Below are 20,253 nucleotides of genomic sequence, written 5' to 3'. Positions count from 1 at the left end.
CAGGCGGACTCTCAACCACTGCGCCACCAGGGAGGCCCTCCAACTTGTCTTTAATTACACTAATGGCAAAAATCTTTGCTAGAGATGACTTTAGATATCATGTAATCCAGCATTTTGCAACCAGTAATTCATGGACCTGAGGGCTTACAAAAGTTTTCTGGCAATGTAGCAGTTTAAATTGTTTCACGTAAAAATAACAGTAACTCCAACTCCCAACTAGCATAAATGATCAAATACATTTTAGGCTCCCTCATTTTCCGTCCACAGCTAATGACAATTTCTGTTGGAGTTTGCCCCAACTCCATTTCTCTACAATTCTCTTGGTTTTACTCTCTTCCTTATATCAACTTTGACTTCAAACTTGATATTCCTCATTGTAGCAAAATGACTGCAGCAGTATCAGGCCTCACATCTGCATCCCATATCATCCAGAGAAAGAGAAAGTGTCTCTCCAGATAAATACTGAAGAAAAATAAGGATTCTCTTTTTCCAGAAATCCCTGGAAAATATATTCTGGTTTTTCTTTAGCCCAGGTTGTTTTATGGGACCTAATCCCTGTGATCAAGAGAATGAACTGGGCTTCAGTCAATCAGGGCCCATTACTAGAGCTAAGGATGAAGTTGTTTACTCATGAGACAAATGGAAAACTAAGATACTATTGCTACAGGAAAGTGCAATGAATACCAAGAAGCCTAAAACAGCAAATTTCTGCTACGCATAGGGGAGGGGAAGTGTTTTAAAATTGATAAGTAAAATAATTGTTCAGATGTTTTCCTTTAAATTAGATGCATCTTAGAGCCTCCAAGAATTTATCAAATGACCATTCATGGCATCCAGTGGAGATGAGAGGTATATTCTCAAGACAATCATTTAGTCAGTTTACTATCCAGGTTAATACTACTAGTTTAGTGTTCTATTTGCTCTTCAGCTTAAAATAATTTTTATTCTTAGTTATATATTGTATAATTTAACACCTGTAAGGGACCACTGTTTGGAGCCAGAAAGACATACGTATTGACATGTGTTTTTCATGTTCACCCAGCACTTTCTGATGACACCGCCACAATTTTCTTACGGGAAAGCACCAGCACCTTTTTCCTGGTGGGTACCATATAAGTGGAACTGTCAGTCAAGATGTCCCTCCCTCCCATAGCCACACAGTGAGCATGTGACCCAGAGCAGGCCAACCCAATTCCTTTTCCTGAGACAGGAAAGAATGACAGGGCTGATTCATCTCTGTGGCGACACTTTAAGAGGACTATTAAATTACCCACTGCTCACAAAACCCAAGCGCTCTCCAGGTTCTTGCTGTTTCTAATGTGGCCCTTCAGCTTCCTTTGATGTGTGAGTCACCCATGGCCTTCCAGTCAATTCACTTTTTGCTTGAGTTTTCAAGAATAGGTTCTATGGTTTGCAACATACAATCCTGATAAGAAGCATAAAAATGACAATTCTGAACATTTCTTTCAAGATGATCATCACTGAATTCATAAATTCAAAAAAATTTTATACAGGATATCAATGTATGTCTAGTACTTTAAAAATCACTGCTGAATAGGGAAAATATAATAAGATTTTATTCAATTTTACTTATAATTTGTTAAGAATAAAAACCTTCTAAACTCTCAATGTGTTATTTGTGGATAAGTGCTTGGGAATAGCAGCTTGAAGCCTTCTCTTTTATCTTACCATTTAGAAACAAAAGACAAAAATATGAAAATAAGCTAGCTCCTTTTTAAAGCAAAATTGTTTTAAATGTTAAAATTCTAAGTATAGCTACAAAAGTGGTTTTTCAAGGTTTGATACATAATAGGCAGTTAAATTTTAGTATATATTTTAATACGTATTTAATCCCAAAAGAAACATGATGTAATATTATTTTTAATTAATTCATCAACAAATTATGCTTTTTCTCATAAAATAAAATTCAGGAAAATTAAAGAAAATTAAGCTTTTCTTAATAACTCAGAGCGATGTAACGTATAGCATGGCAACTATAGTTAATAATACTGTATTGCACATTTGAAAGTTGCTGAGAGAATTGATCTTAAAAGTTCACATCACAAGAAAAAACATTCTGTTACCTATGTATGGTTATGGATGTTAACTACTCTTGTTGTGGTGATCACTTTGCAATATATACAAATGTCAAATCATGATGTTGTACACCTGAAACTAATATAATGTATGTCAGTTATACCTCAATTTATAAAAGAAAATTAAATATTTTCTAAAGCTGAATGATATATATATATATATATATTTTTTTTGCGGTATGCGGGCCTCTCACTGTTGTAGCCTCTCCCATTGTGGAGCACAGGCTCCAGATGTGCAGGCTCAGTGGCCATGGCTCACGGGGCCCAGTCGCTCCGCGGCATGTGGGATCTTCCCAGACCGGGGCACGAACCCGCGTCCCCTGCATCGGCAGGTGGACTCTCAACCACTGCGCCACCAGGGAAGCCCCTGAATGATATATTTAAATATATAGTGACTAATGCTCAATGTATATAAAACAATATTAAGAAAAAGAAAAAATAAATAAATAAATAAATAAAAATGTGTATAGTAATCTTTGAAGACATACTGATTTGAAAATTTTACTTGCCTTTCAAACCACTTATATTTCACACAGATAATAATAATTATTTTTAACTCCTAGGGACCTTGGATAGATTATTTATTTCATTGAAAGGTGATCGAGTCAAAAAAAAAAAAGCTGGGAAACAGTGATACACCTCCTTACTTGACAGGAACCAGAGAGGTCACACAGATAACCCTGAGAGGTGAGATACAAGCAGGGTTCCTTAGACTCGCAGGGCCCATCAGACATTCTTGCTCTCTGCCACCACAAATGCCCTTCAATAATTGTAGAAAAGTGAATTCTCATCAGCTTCTAGGCAATGTCTGTAACTTTATCAATTCCAAAACTATACATTTCTATGCAATTACATATATGACTGCCTACAAACCTCCAGATGAGTCTTGAGTTGAACCCACACATTTTGAGGCTAAAATCCAGAGCAGTTGCCCAGGACCCACTGCCCATAGATTGATTTAAGACCTTCTCAGTATTGAGTGATATTGCTAAATTAAGGTTTCATACATCTGAGTTTACAGAGATTGAACTTCTAATATTCAAAAGAGGTATAGAACCTACTGCGCTCCTCCAATTCTCCGCTAGGAGTTTTCTGTGACACCAAGGCAGGGAACCAAGAATGGACAGATAGTAACTTTTATCGTGTTCCTTTGATTGTTTCTGTTGCCCCAACTAGTCACTTTTGAACATTTCTGCTATCTCCAGCTGTCTCTGATGAAACCAATACATAAACTTCCAATAATTCAGGATCCCATGACATTGAGAGTCTGTAAATAACAAAGAATAATTCAAAGCTCTTGGACAAAATTGTTCCCCTTGTTAAATGGGCTACCCTGATAAGCAGGAGAGGGGTAGACTTAGAAGGTTGGAGAAGAGTACAATATCAGACCTTTAAAATACTTGTAAAAGTTTTATGTTAGCTTGAACTAGGACCTTATCTGACTCCTGTGACATGATGAATGTCATGTGGCTAACAAAATCTTGTTCTAGACAGAGTTTCCATGTTCCTGTAAGTAAGCCAAGAATCCTATGACCTACAGCTACAAAAATTAAATAAACAAACAAGCAAATAAATAGAGGAAGAGTTTTAATCAACCATAGTATCCTCCAATGTGCTCCGCCCAATTGATTGGAATTCCTGTCATGTTATTTCTGAAAGTATGGCCAAAAGATACAATTTTTAATCAATTATTTTATTTTTTGGTGAGAACATTTAAGTTCTACTCTCTTAGCAAATTTTAATTGTATAATTCAATATATATTCACCATATTACACATTAGATCCTCAGATCTTATTCATATTATAACTGCAAGTTTGTATCCCTTTACTAGCTTCTCTATTTCCCCCAAGTCAGACTGACTTTATTTTGCTTTATTTTATTTTAATTGAACTATAGTTGATTTACAACATTATGTTAGTTTCTGGTGTACAGCAAAGTGATTCAGTATTTTTTTTTCAGATTCTTTTCCATTATAGGTTATTACAAGATACTGAATATAGTTCCCTGTGCTATATAATAAATCCTTGTGGTTTATCTACTTTTTATACAGTAGTGTGTATCTGTTAATCCTATACTCCTAATTTATCCCCCGCTTTCCCCTTTGGTAATCATAAGTTTGTTCTCTATATCTGAGCCTGTTTCTGTTTTGTAAATAAATTCATTTGTTATTATTTTTTAGATTCCACATATAAGTGATATCATATAATATTTGGCCTTCTCTGTCTGACTTACTTCACTTAGTATGATCATCTCTGGGTCCATCCATGTTGCTGCAAATGGCATTATTTCATTCCTTTTTATGGCTGAGTACTATTCCATTGTGTGTGTGTGTGTGTGTGTGTGTGTGTGTGTACAGATACATACATCTTCTTTATCCATTCCCTCTGTTGGTGGACACTTAGGTTGTTCACATGAAAAGACACATTTTTCTTGAACACTCCGCAACTGGGCCTGGAATCCAAGTGAGTTTGCCCCAGCCCCTGTCTCGTTCTGAAATTTAGGATTCAGGCCTAATGTTCGTCTCGACTTCCTCCCCCTCTGATTTGCCTTTGACTTAAATTCCAGACCACTACCACGACAGTGTTTCACCTCTTCGACAGTTTAGTCTCTGTGCTTCTGTCAGCATGGGGTCCATGAGAAGCTGCTAATGTTGCCTTTTTGTGATGTGTCAGTGTTTTACCTGATGGTCAGGTCCTTGTAGCATCCCACAAAAATCGACTTAGTTGATAATATCCCTGAACTGTGGTAGTAATACCAGCAGATCTCCACATGCAGAGTTTTAGTTGGAGGTGCCAATCACACATCTTCTTTGGCTACAGTGGAAGCATAAATTCAAAATCTATATAAAAATTTGCCTTAGAATCAGGCTTAATCTAGGTTAGTGTCTGACTCCATTGTGTAGTAAACACCATGTGCTAACGAAAATCTCCTAAGATAAATGATCTCTGTGTTTCTTTAAGTTTCCTAAGAACACCAAAAAGGTATGACCACAAAAATCTTCACCAGAAGATTTGCCATTTTTAGGGTGTGCATTCTCCAGTATTCATATCTTGGTGACATAGGCACGAAAGTTATATATTAATTGGACCCACCTGAATCAGGGGATGTCTGTGCTTACTTTTTCAACTCTGAAACTCTGCTCTCTGATCTGTGAAGTTAGAGTTTTTGTCAGAGGAAGCAAGAGGACAGAGTAAGACTAAGATTATTCATAAATAGTGTGGAATGTCTGGTAGGATGAGTGAAGCACGGGTAAAGCAAATGCCATACTAGATGTGAAACCACGTTTATGGCAAAGAAAAGGGAAGCTTTCAGGGAGCAAAAATGCACCAGAATATAGAAACCACAGAAGACGGAGCTAGAATATGCTTCAGATGTCTAGTAATAGCAGAGTTAAAATGTCTGTATGTTAGCAGACATGTAAAATTACAGAATAATATTTGACAAAACCTTTTGTTTCAGACTTTTATTATCTCTCCAGTTTCTTTCCCTTCCTTCCTTCCTTCCTTTCTCTTCCTTCTTTTCTATGATAGAGGATTAGATAATAATTTGTTGATTTGAATCTTTCTAGGTTTGTTCATGTTTCCCTTTCCTTGACTCTATGGGCCCCCAAAGTGGATTGCCTTTCTGAACACTAAATGGAAACTTTTTTTGTATAAATGCAGAAACCTGGACCACACGATATTGAGTATAGACTTTCAGGGAAACCAAAGTGAAAATCCCAGCAAAGATACTTTTAAACTATTGCCTCTGTACATATGGAATGTGATTTCTTATCCAAATTTTTTGAGATAATTTATGAATTTGCTATATTGCATACTCTTTAATCAACATGAATACCAAATAAGTGAAATTATTTACCTAGTCATTTTAGATTTACAAAGAAAAAAACTATATATAACTTGGATACAATTACTAGTACATGGTCAGTCCATTTTAGCTGATCAGCTGGCTGGCTGAATGCAGGTCTGTCTCTCTCAGACAGCCCATGTGGCACAATGGAAAGGCACTGGGCTAGGAGCCAGAAGATCAGATATCAGTTCTGTAGTGTCCCTGGGAACATCGCTCAGCCTTTATAACTCTCCGTTTTTTTATCTGTAAAATAGAATAAAACTATCTTCTGGCCTGCCCCGCTGGATTGTTAGGAGAATCAGAGAAGACAGTGTATGTGAAAGCATTTTGTAAATGCAAGGCATTTGTGATATAATTTTACTTAACTAGTAACTGATATTCCCCTGCTTAAAGCCACATTTTCAGAAACGAAGACAATTAGTTATGGCAGTTTGTATATATCCCAAAGCTAATTTTGACATAAAAACATCAAGTTCAAAAGCCCGAACCATGTGGCCTGTCCTTAGGCCTGAAAATTATTCAGTGTTTTGTAAAGCTGAGGTCAGTCAGTTGGTGCCTCAGGATGGTATCAGCAGCCGGCCAGTGATACTCAGCTTTAGCTGGGGACCAGTTTTCCTCTGACCTCAATATTACAGTGTTTCAACTGTCATGTGTTTAAAGCCTGTAGGCTGGTTGATAAGAAAAATGAGGCAGGGTGCAAACACCTGGGGCTCAGCTACCTTAGTAAGCTTAAGTCACTGTTAGGAGTGGGGAGGCATTTCAGCAACTTTTCTCATGTTTACTTAAACTGATTTTAACCTTAAGGTAAACTATTAACCTACTTAAGGAGCAACCAAATTAGAGGAGTAATGTAGTTTCTCAATTCAGTTATCAAAAGGGCCTACTAGGTTACCTTGTCCATGAATGAATATATCATCACTTTATCACCTAAGTATTCAATCTGGGAGACGTTATTTTCCAGAAAGTGATAGCATCATCTTATGTTTGTCTGGTCCTCATGGGATGAAGGGGTATGGCTCTATGAGAACATGACTGATAGAATGGAACCTGCTTGAACATTAACATCATGACAGCAGTCTCATTGCCCGTGGTTAAAATTTCAGCTTTCAGCTTTCAGATATCAAAATAGCAAGAAAGGTTTCCATAAATGAACTGATACTTTTCCCTACCTCTGCCACTTCACAGCCACAGTATATCTGGAAGCTAAGATATGGGCACGGGACTTTGGGTGTTTCCATTAGCAGGTTGGTTTGCACTGCTAGATAAAGATGTCTGGGGGAGTCCAAATCTCATTTACCACGAGGCTCCTTTTTATTTTTCCACTCACCTTCTATATTGTATAACACAACAAAGTTAAATAGCATAGATTCCCAGGTCGAGGGCTCGCAATAGACTAGACCAAGTCTATAAGAGGTCAAGCAGTGGAGAAGCAGAAATTTTAATAAAATCCAGGGAGCAGGGCTAGGAAATCCTATGTGTTAATTAGCTCTACCTCCTTCAGGCTTCTGATAGTTGTACAATTATCCTCTGCTTCATTACCATGAGCTTGTTCAAGTAAAACAACAATTAATAACATTTTAGACTACCCTGCCCAACAATTTTAAAAAAATCTGCAAGCAAAATAATTATATCGTTTTATCACAGCCATTTTTTTAAAAAAATAGGATAATATTATTAGCAAATTGAGACCTAGCTGTGACATGTCCAAGCACTTTCCTAATTGATAAATCAAGAGTTGAACCAATCATTTCTAGTGTCCCTCCAAGCACTAGTATTCTATGCTTCTATTTCAAATGGCAAAGGGATGCAGACAGCTCTTGAATTAACTGGGGTGAAATTAGTATATCTAATATAATGTAACTGATAATACTAAAACCTAATTTTATCAATTTATTTTGGGCTCTTCTTTTCCTAAATTTTTTTTTCTTCTTCCTGCTTATTTTTTGGTAACTGCACAAATAGAAAAGAAGGGTCAAATAGGCGGCATAGACAACAAAGATGTAGGTCAGAGGATACACACTTTCAGTTATAGGTAGAATAAGTTCTAAAACTCTAATGTACAACATGGTGACTACAGTTAATAATGTGGTATTGTATACTTGGAAGTTGCTGAGAGTAGATCTTCACCTTTCTCACCACACACACAAAAAAAAGATTACGGGAGGTGATGGACATGTTCATTATATTGATGTTGGTAATCATTCTGCAATGTATATGTGTATCAAATCATCATGTTGTACACTAAATGTAGACAATTATATTTGACAATTACGCAATACATTTGGGGGTGGGGGACAAAACAGCTAATCTCTCAATATTAAAGCACTGGCTACTATCAGGATCTCACACAACTGCTTATGAAATTTACTGAAAATTCCTCCTATATCTATCTTTACTGTAAGTGGATTAGGCCTTAAAACATTTCAGGTGAGATCCTCTCTAGGCTTGCTTGCCTTCTAACTAATGAATTTATTTAACATCATTGACTAGTGTTGATGCCCTTCCTCCTGTTCATGGAACAGAAGAAACACAGCAGTGACAATTCTGCCCCAGTGCATTGTGCTCCGAGTTGGCCTCAGTCCTGACCTAGAAGGAACATCTTCAAAGCTGAGAATTAATTTAGAGTCTGTTCCAGGTCAGTCCTTGGCATCTTTGCTGAGAAGACCTATTAATGCCAACCTCAACAGAAATAAACACAAGCCCATTAGGAACTGGACTGAGACCATTAATCATGTAGCATAAGACAAATAGCAAAGCCTATCAAAGGATGAACCTACCAACTCAAAACTGAGTACAAAATAGCAATTCCAAAATGTTATAGTAGGTAATATCCCATTAAAAGGTATAAAGGTATAAAGTTTACACAAGACCAACAAACAAATTAATATACTACTAAAATAACTTACTAGAAAACTCTAAATATAATGATTTCATGATGCAATCTGAACCAGAAATGCTTCAAAGTAACATATTGTAGTTTAGGACATTTTGCTACAAATTATCCTTCATACCTGGCACGATTTAATATAAAAAGATGCATTTCTGGGTTATGGTGAAATTTTTATTATCCTAAAAACAGTATGCTAAAAAATACTAAAACATGACTAGTAATCTACTGGCTCAATTTTTAAAACACTTTCAAATATCTCCATAAATGGAGAGATTTATAGGGTTATCAAGTAGGTACAGAATTTTCTTGACAGTAAATTCTTGTAGAATGAAGCCAATTTATACTCATTTTTCAATATCTAAAATAACTACAAATTTAAATTAGCAAACTACATTATGCAATCATATTGATAAGCATGTCCTTGGTGGTTCATATATAAATATTTTAGCTACTTCTTTGCATCCATAGGACAACTGGATTAGAAGGCTACTTTTCTGGGGTCCATCCATCATCATAAGGGGCAGATCCAGACTAAAAGTCTGTCTCATGTAGCTTACAGACAAGGAGACTCCTATTTTCACCTGGACAGGTGTTGCTTCTGCTACACGGCATGCTAATACTTCAGCAGCCTAAGTAATGAGGGAAATGAGGCCAGGACTGGGCAGGGACAAAGCTGGGAGAAACTGACCCAGCTATAGGGCTGGTGCCCAAGGAGGTAGTCTACCGTCAAATGACCAGTCCAAAAGGGCACAGTGATCCTCCAGCTTGGTTGCAGCAGTCTTCAGTATCTGAGATCCACTGAGCAAGTACAGTTTGGCAAAATGAGGTTTCAGGCAGCAGGTGATCTGCCAAGACAGATGCGGTTGTCACCACAGAAATCTGTATCAGTCAGGGTCCTAGAAGGAAGCATCCGTCACACTCAGATTAGGAAAGTTCAAGAAAGTTCAATTAAGGGACTATTTCTAAAGTTGTAGGATGAAATCACAAGGGAAAACACAATGCCCCAATCCCTAGCTAGGCCGTAAGCATCCCTAGCTAGAAGGGGTGAGGAGTGAAGGCAATTCCTAGAATCTGGAAGCAGAGGACCACCTGAAGCAGAGCTCTGACCTTCTTTGGGAGGAAGTGGGCAGCTCACGGTAACCCCAGAGGGAAGAAGCTGGAAATACACATACTCTGACCTCGCTCAGGTCACTCCCTGGAACCTCCCGCCAGGGCTCCCCCGTTGGCCAGACCCAGCTGGAGCCAGAAGGCAAGGGTTGCTAGGTTCGTATGGATCAGTCTGGAGAAGGGAGGGAGGAAACAAGGTGGAAAAGGGTGGAAAGGAGTCCGGCAGGGCAAACAGAAAAACGGTGACATAAACAGGATCCCCCAAAATGTGTGGGAGTCTGGGGATGAGGGGCCAGCATCCGGAGAAAGGGGCCAACAGAGTGAAGCAGAATATTAGAGCCTTCATCAAAAAAAGAAACCCGGTCAGAGGAGGACTCCACCCACATAGGAAGTCAGATGCTAAGCAGCAAACCAAGGCAGAAGTCGGCTGGCACAAGTTATGCCAGAGGTGTGGGAGTGAGGGAAAGGCCCCAAGCATGCTGGAGGACTGGCTCCAGAGCAGTAGAGCTCATCCTAGATCTACCTCACTGATGCCTCTGGCACTGAATGTACCTTCTGCTTGCGTCAGGGCTGACATAAGAACAAGTCAGAAATGAGACTGGTGAAGACCAGAGTATCTGCAACTGAGAAAATGGGAAGGAAAGGAAGTACCAGTGCCATCGGAGACTGTTAACGGTCCTTGCAAGAAATGGATGACATGTCCAAATTGGGAAATGTAAGGAGAGTCTACAAAGGTCTGGGAAGAATGTAGGAAATGTAGAGAAACTGCAAGGGATGTGCTCCACCCCTAGACTCGGGACAACAAGGGGAGGGGGCAGTTATAAAACCCAGAACTGCAGGCTGAGAAATGCCCCAACCTTCAAATGAGGAACATCATCTGCCTTGGGAGAAAATGAGGGGGGAACCTATGGAGAAGAAACCCGGGGGACATATCTCTGGACGCACTCTCTACCCTCTTCAGATCTCCTGCAGGACTCTCCATTGACCAAACCCACCCAGAAGCCAGAGGACCAGGTTAACTCAGTCCACACAGGTCAATGTTGTAGGCCACAAAGAAGGATGCGGAAAGTTGGGACGGGGACACGACAAAGCTAATAAAAGTTATCCAGCACAGGCTATAGAGTAATCCTGGTGAAAAATAATGAGGTTCTTCCCATGAGATACTTACCTGTAACAAAGGAAAAATAGTAACTTTACATAAAAGAAACTAGCAGACTCCACCTTGACTAGATGATCAAGTTGGCATCACCAGGAATGGGTCAAACTGATGTCTTGTGTTTCCCTATATGATTCCCTGAGAAGAAATCCATACTTGAGACTGATCATGAAGAATCATCAGGCAAACCCAAACTGAGGGACAGTGTACAAAATAATTAGCCCATCCCCTTCAAAAATGTCAATGTCATGAAAGGCAAAGAAAGACTGAACAATTGTTCCTGGTGAAAGGAGACTAAAGAGACATGAGACCTGAAGGCAGCACACGACACACTGTTTTCTCCTGATGCAAGGGCATTACAGGACAAACTGTGAAATCTGAATTAGGTCTGTAAATTAGATAATAGTGTTATATAGATGTTAATTTCCTGATTTTGATTCTTGTACTGCAGTTATGTAATAAAAAGCCCTTGGTTTTTTTTTTTTGCGGTACGCGGGCCTCTCACCATTGTGGCCTCTCCCGTTGCGGGGCACAGGCTCCGGACGCGCAGGCTCAGCGGCCATGGCTCACGGGCCCAGCCGCTCCACGGCACGCAGGATCCTCCTGGACCGGGGCACGAACCTGTGTCCCCTGCATCGGCAGGTGGACTCTCAACCACTGCGCCACCAGGGAAGCCCAAAAGCCCTTGTTTTTAAAAAATACATAATGAGGTATTGGGGGGTAAAGATGACTCATGTCTACTTTCAAACAGTTCAGGGAAAAAATGCATAGAGAGAAAGAAAAGAAAGAAAATATTATAAAACATTAACATTTGGGGAATTTGGGTGAAGCGTATATAAAAGTTCTTTTACTATTTTTGCAATTTTTCTTTAAGTAGGAAATTATGTCAAAATAAAGGTAAAGATAAAAGTGAGGGGCTTCCCTGGTGGCGCAGTGGTTGAGAGTCTGCCTGCTGATGCAGAGGACACAGGTTCGTGCCCTGGTCTGGGAAGATCCCACATGCCGCGGAGCGGCTGGGCCCGTGAGCCATGGCCGCTGAGCCTGCGTGTCCGGAGCCTGTGCTCCACAGCGGGAGAGGCCACAGCAGTGAGAGGCTGTTCCACAAAGAAAAAAAAAAAAAAAGTGAGGAGAACTTGAACTGGTGCAGTAGCAGTGGGGCTAAAGAGAAAGGGACATATACAAGAACTATGTAGGAGGTAAAATGGATCAGATTTAAGTGACGAATTATGTGGGAGGGGTTTACAGTGAACATGAGGCATATGGTTTTGACCACCGCATAGTGCAGATGTCATCATTTTGGTACTCTTAGTGTGAATTGCTAAGTTGTCTAAATGATATATGAAATGTGCCCTGGATAAAATTCAAATATCTATTTCTATAATTTGTTATTTTTTAATCTAATTGACACAGTCAAATATTAGTAGATTCAAAACAAGATCCTAAATATCCACATCATCAATAGTAATAAGAGTTTAATTCTTTCCCCAGGAAAAGCAAGCAATTGTGGATTTACCCAGCAAGGGGTGAAAGAATGCCCCTGGCAAATCAGTTCCTCTTCGCCAGTCTTCCTTGGGATACAGAGCTGATTAGGGCTCTTTCAAAGCATCAGAAGAACATTTAGAATGCAAAAGTAACTCAGACCTGTGACAGAGTGGTTCCCTGCAACTGACTGGGGAAGCAAGTTGTAAGAGAGAGCATTCCAAACCCTTCTACTCTTAGTAAAACACTTTGTTTGGCACAAAGTTGAGACAGAAAATCATATGTCTTATAGGCTTCCATCAATCTCAAATAGTCACCAATATGAGAAATTAGCCCCATTTCTCTGACCGTCCTATGTGTCCTATTCCAGGGCACAAAGCCCAGTTGTTTAAGGCATGGCCTATTCAACAAGCGTGTACTGAACACTTACCATTAGCATTAGCCTTTAATCTGGGTCAGATTTATGGGTAGGTATAACCCACACTTTGCAGGAAATAGAGACTTAAGGATATAGCTTTTCTGCCGTATTTCTCATAGTAGTGTAAGTTTTCTGGGACTGAATGTTAATATGGATTTAATGCTCGATGACTATGAGTGATATCTGTTTCTATTACTTAGAGTCCTAGTGAGATGTTGGTTAAAACTAAAATACCTGAATAATGGTGGATTCTATTGAACAGCCAGCAACTAGTGCCAAGAAGATTAGCTGCACCCACACTCAGCTACTGGGCTGAGAAGGGAATGATATTGAGGTGAAATAGGCAATTGGTTACTAATTAATGTTGTTTTGAGATGCTTCAAGAACCCATAGATCCTGCAGTGTTACCATTAAACATCCTTTCCTTTGAAATAACCACACCTACCAAGGTCTCCATTAAAATGCAGATACCCTTAAGGTATGTCAATAATGCAGAAGGGTAAATCAGTTTATTAAATATTGTGAAGGATGAGGATAACATAAGAGTATTTTTGGATCTGGAAGTGGAAGATTTTGAAATGGAAGAAAGCACAGAAAATAGGGAAGTGCAAAGTTTTAGGAAAAAGAAAATCTCCCTACTTCACAGCTTTCCATAGGACTGGCCCTAAAACTAAATGTCATGAGCGTATGGGTGTGTTTTCTTTAACTTTGTCCAGTCAAGACATTTTTTTCCAACGCTACAGTCTACATCCCCAAACTTCGACAAACACCTTTTATCAGAATGTGAGTTGAAGATCAAGGGTGCAGAAACTCAGATAACAACTAGAATCGCCAGAACACATGCCTTTAAATGTGGGAAAAAGCATCAAAATCATTAAGTAATCCAGGGTATTTGCTTATCTTCCCCATTTGCTTACCTTCCTATGACCTGCCATTTCCAGCATTCTTTCTCTGCCAAAAACAAAGTTTTGTTCTCACCTCATGAAAGAGCATCACTGAAGTCTGCAGCTGTTTGGAAGAATATCTCCAAGTGTGGGGCTGAACATCTTCAATTAATTTTTCAAAGAATATTTCCTTCCCTAAAGATATGTTTGGGATTTCAGGATGCAAAGCATTATACCTTAAGCCTCATTTTCAAACTGAGCATCTTCTTTAATTTTTCTCATCACACAGAGTGTGCACATAGTAGACACCTCCCTGGGACCTGTCTGATCAGAGCCCACAGTTCAGCAGGAGGGATCTTCCAACCAAGATCTAAAGGTAAACACACTCTGGATAATGGCTTATATTTTATCACTTCAAGTGCTGCATCTCTTTCTGATAAGTTCTATTTTAATTTTCTTCTTTAGTGATCAAAAAGGAACAAAGAAAAACTTACAACAATTTTCTCCTAGTACTTTGAAACTACATTTCTAAACTTTTCCCACCCTGTTGCCTAAAGACAGATAAACCCTTAACAATATAAATCTTACCTGAACCTAACATAATGTTATATGCCAGTTATAATTCAATTTTTAAAATAATTTAAATATATTTTAAATTTTAAAAAGTGTTTAAAAGATATTATAAATCTGATAAAATCCAATAGGGTTAAATCTCTTGTCAGGTCCCACATATGTAAAATGGCATAATGCTTTCTAGCTCACATAATCATGGTACAGATGAAGTTATATTGAATATGTTCAATATCTTGCACAGAATAGATGCTCAGAAAAATGGTAGCTATTATTTTCTAAGACTGGCATTTTAATAGCTGGCAATTCAAGAGTAAGATAGAGCCTGATAATGCTGAGAACATCAAAGATACCAATTAGCTCGTGTATGCTGCTTTACAATTTCCGATGCATTTTTATACACATTATCACACAACAACCCTGTGAGGTAGATTGATAGTGTTATTGTATTAGTTTTTTATTGCTGCATAACACATTGCCACAAATTTACTGAATTAAACAACACAAATTTATTATTTTACTGTTCTGCAGGTCAGAATTCCAACAAGGGTCTCATCAGGCTAAAATTACAGGGTCGGCAAAGCTGTGTTTCCTTCTGGGGGCTTTAGGGGTCAATTGTTTTCCTTGCTTATTCAGGTTGTGGACAGAATTTAGTTCCTTGCAGTTGCAGGTCTAAGGTGCCCATTTCCTTGCTGGCTGTCAAGTGAGAGCCATTCCAGCTCCTAGAGTCTGCCCCATTCCTCAGCTCATGGCCTCTTCCCTCCATCAAAGCCAGCAACATTAGGGTGAATCCCATTCATTTTTCACATCTCTCCTGCCTCATTTTTCATGACATGTTTCTGATTTCAGCCGCGAAAAGTTTCCCAGTTTTAAGTGTCTGTGTGACCAGATTGGGCCCACTTGAATACTCCAGGATAACTCCCCATCTCAGGGTGCATATCTTTAATCACATCTGCAAAGCCCCTTTTATCATGTAACATAACACATTCACAAGTTCCAGGGATTAAGACATGGACATCTTCGGGACGGGGGGTGGTTCATTAATTTTCCTCCCACCGTTATCATTATCCACATTTTACAGATAAGAATAATGAAGATCAAAGAGGATAAAAGACTTGCAAAGGGCACACAGTAAGCAACAAAGAATAGACTCAAATCCCCAAATTGTTTTACTCCAAACCGAACTCAGTGTTCTTTCAACGGACAATTTTTTTTCTGAAAGGCAACTCAGCATTTTTTTTCTCTTGCATCGTTCCTCCCTCCCCACCCACATGTAAATGCACACTTCCATTACCTATATTTAAGGCTGATATTCTTGAGGAATTAATGCATTTCCAGAACTTCCACAAAGAAGCCAAAGTTTAGTCGTATTTCGACTGATTTTGATGTAATTTCTTCTAAGACTTATACCATTGAAAGTATTATTTGCCAACAATTGGTTACTTTCAGCTAGAGCTATAAAGATGGGTTGAGCAATAAAAGCAGTTCATGTCATGGTACATGTAGGTTATCTCACAATTCTGCTCAAAAGATGTACTCCAGGGGGCTTCCCTGGTGGCGCAGTGGTTGAGAGTTCGCCTGCCGATGCAGGGGACACGGGTTCGTGCCCCGGTCCGGGAGGATCCCACATGCCGCGGAGCGGCTGGGCCCGTGAGCCATGGCCGCTGGGCCTGCGCGTCCGGAGCCTGTGCTCCGCAGCGGGAGAGGCCACAACAGTGAGAGGCCCGCATAACGCAAAAAAAAAAAAAAAAAGATGTACTCCAAAATTTACAAGCACCTCATGCAGCTCAATATCAAAAAAACAAACAACCCATGCAAAAATGGGCAGAAGACCTAAACAGACATTTCTCCAAAGAAGATATACAGATGGCCAACAAACACATGAAAAGATGCTCAACATCACTAATCATTAGAGAAATGCAAATCAAAACTACAATGAGATATCATCTCACACCAGTCAGAATGGCCATCGGCAAAAAATCTACAAACAATAAATGCTGGAGAGGGTGTGGAGAAAAGGGAACCCTCTTGCACTGTTGGTGGGAATGTAAATTGATACAACCACTATGGAGAACAGTATGGAGGTTCCTTAAAAAACTAAAAATAGAACTACCATTCGACCCAGCAATCCCACTACTGGACATATACCCTGAGAAAACCATAATTCAAAAAGAGTCATGTACCACAATGTTCACTGCAACACTATTTACAATAGCCAGGACATGGAAGCAACCTAAATGTCCATCGACAGATGAATGGATAAAGAAGATGTGGCACACATATACAATGGAATATTACTCAGCCATAAAAAGAAATAAAAATGAGTTATTTGTAGTGAGGTGAATGGACCTAGAGACTGTCATACAGAGTGAAGTAAGTCAGAAAGAGAAAAATAAATACTGCATGCTAACACATATATATGGAATCTAAAAAAAAAAAAGTTTCTGAAGAGGGAAGCAGCCGCATAACACAGGGAGATCAGCTTGGTGCTTTGTGACCACCTAGAGGGGTAGGATAGGGAGGGTGGGAGGGAGACACAAGAGGGAGGAGATATGGGGATATACGCATATGTATAGCTGATTCACTTTGTTATAAAGGAGAAACTAACACACCATTGTAAAGCAATTATACTCCAATAAAGATGTTAAAAAAAAAAAAAGATGTACTTAGCATTTTTTTTTTTTTTTTTTTTTGCGGTACGCGGGCCTCTCACTGTTGTGGCCTCTCCCGTTGCGGAGCACAGGCTCCGGACGCGCAGGCTCAGCGGCCATGGCTCACGGGCCCAGCCGCTCCGCGGCATGTGGGATCTTCCTGGACCGGGGCATGAACCCGTGTCCCCTGCATCGGCAGGCGGATTCTCATCCACTGTGCCACCAGGGAAGCCCCTACTTAGCATTTTGATACTGAAATGTTCAACATTCATTTGAGACAGGACTGGTCACTTCATATTTCCTAGATAATAATATTTCTAGCCTCCTTTCTTGTTACGAGGATTTAGAAACATAATTTTAAATTTATTTTCATATGATTTCAGTCAACCAGTAGGTGTTTATTAAACCCATTAATAAATACAAAATGTCAGTAGGCAACTCAAGGGAGTATGTGATTAAATGGAAAAATGTGGAGCCCAGACTGTACTCTGAAAGCAATCATGTTCCTGAAATCTAAGGAGACTGTTCTGATTAGAAGTAGAAAACACTCTTTAAAGAAAATGGGCAGTCAGTTCAAGTTGGTTGTATGCAGAAATATATAGAGGGTGGAAAAAGCCTGGCTGCAATCAGTCATATACAAGAATAACAATAAAATGAATGTTTTTATTTAAAAAATCCTGAACAGTAAAAGTCATCGGCTTATGCATTTTGAAATAAATTATACACTTCTATAAATTACAAAATTAAATCAATAAAACTCATTTTTAAAAAGGCCAGGTCATGAAGTAGATACAGAGCAAAATAGAGACGTTAAAATTTTTAAGGAGGAAAGTGAAATTTAAGAAAAATTAGTCTGACAGCAGTACCCAATCTTAACTATAAGTGGAAGAAAATGAGGACCAGTAAAGAGCCAGATGCCTTCCAGCCATCTAAGTCTGTGATGATAAAGGCAATGTAATCAAACAGTTGACTGGCTCTGGGGTCAGACAAATATTGGTTGAAATTCTGGCTTTTTCACTTACCAGCTATTTGCCTTTGGGCAAGACACTTGATTACTTTGACTCAATTTTCTCATCTGTAAAATGGAGATAATAATATTATCCGCTTCATGAAATTGTCATGAGAATTAAATGAGATGCTCTCTAAGAAGCACAAAGCATCTGGCACATAGAAAGCACTCAGTAACTTTTAACTGTCATCATTATCATGATTATTGAGAATGGTGGCAATGAAAATGGAAAGAGAAGGGACAAAGGTCATTTTGAAGGTAATATGATTAGGACGCAGCAAATGTCTCCAGACTTTCTGACACTGATCACTGAAGCTTAGTTGTTTAGGAAGTCGGTACAGCCTAAAACCTGGCTCAATCCAGAACTTCACTCCAAATGTGTCACCCTAAATCAGTTCTGTCCACTTAGGGCAAAATATAGTAAGGACCATACTCTGAAGACTTCTAATTTAACAGAGTTGTCCAACAGAACTTTCTACAGTGAAGGAAATGTTCTGTATTGGAACTGTCCAATATGATAGATATTAACCACATGTGGCTACTGAGCCCTTGAAGTGTGGCTAGTGCAACTAAGGAACTGGTTTTTTAATTTTAATTAATTTCATCTTATTAATTAATTAACAACTTGAATTTTAATTAAAAGCAGATGGCCACATGTGGCTGGCAGATACCTCTCTAGACTAGCACAGCTGCTATCGTATCCAAGATGGTCAGTGATCAGGATGTCAGCCCTGAAGTACAGATGCTCTGGGTATTGCTGGGGCAGTGAGTACAGAGGATGTGTTCATAGGATCTCTCCAAAAGTAGGAGTAGATTAGAACAAAAGCTGAGGTCATGATCCCCTTAGAACTAGAAAGTCTAACTCTTCATTTTAAAATTCAAAGCTAACTATTGAATATGCTTACATTATCCATTAGTTTACATAAATCTGAAAGATGAGTAGAGAAAAGGAAATGAGTTAGGAGGTAAGAAAATAAAATGGGGGACACCAGAGACACACGTTCAGCTTCTAATCAGGAAGAAGTGTGGGTCCATCTGCTCCCCTCAGTCTCTGTGTACAAGTGGAACGTGAGATGGAGGAAGAAGGAAGTAGTTTGATTTCACTTCCTCTTTTTGCCTTCTCCATTTATTCTTCCACTTCACTTCCAACTTTAACCCTTCAACTAACTGCTTCCCTCCTCTATCTTCTTCTGTAGTAGTGACAGCACAGAAAGAAACATAAGCATTCTGGAAAACTCCTGTTGTCTTTCCTAAGTGAAGGAGAGGAAACAGGACAGGACGGATGGAGAAACTAACTGTGATGCAGTTGAACCAAGGGCCTCAGCTGATCCTTGGCGGGCAGGAGTGGAGCTTGAATGGCCCCTTCAAAGGGTCCTGAATTGTCCTGAATTGAGGCAGAGAGATGGTCCTTTGCATTTCCCCTAAGCCCAACACCAGTCAGTTATGGCATGCAGGCTGTCCCTGGAGAGAGGTATAGACATGGGCAAGGCAGCTTCCCTTTGGCAGAGGACAATGCCCAGAGAAGGAGGGAATTCCTGGAGAGAAAACTGACTCTCTGTCTCAACAACCAACACTCCCAGCTGTTGACAGGCAGAATGAGCCCAAAAACGCGGGGCAGGTGGGGGAGGCGTCTGGGCAGTGTGCCACAGCCACCGAGGTTCTGGCCCTGTCTTTGCCACGAGCAAGTGACCCTGAACCGTCCATTCAGCTTTCCTAAGCTTTTGTTTCCTTAGCTGGATGCAAGGGAAGTGGAAGAGCTAAACTCTAACTGATATACTTTACACTCTGACTTTTTATTTTAAGAACTATTCTACTTTTCTGTTTTATTTACAAAGTTGCTGTTTTTAAAATATTCTCAAGGCAGGGCGAAGGCAGGAGTTTTCTCCGATTTTCATAAAAACTGATGGTTCTATCAATGCACTGCTTTATTTAAAATAACCTCAAAGTCAATACTTAGTTTTCATAAACTGAGGATTTCTGACCCTCTTTTATCAACAGCATCTTCACAAGGTATCTGACTTTTATTATGCCACTAAACTCTGTCACTGAGCTGTGGAATCCATTGCTTTATTTTGTGACCATGAGTTACATCTATTCACCTTTAAACACACACACACACACACACACACACACACACACACAC

The sequence above is a fragment of the Hyperoodon ampullatus genome (assembly GCF_949752795.1).
Source record: "Hyperoodon ampullatus genome assembly, chromosome: 11".
Lineage (NCBI taxonomy): Eukaryota > Metazoa > Chordata > Mammalia > Artiodactyla > Ziphiidae > Hyperoodon > Hyperoodon ampullatus.
This window is presented reverse-complemented; position numbering follows the sequence as displayed.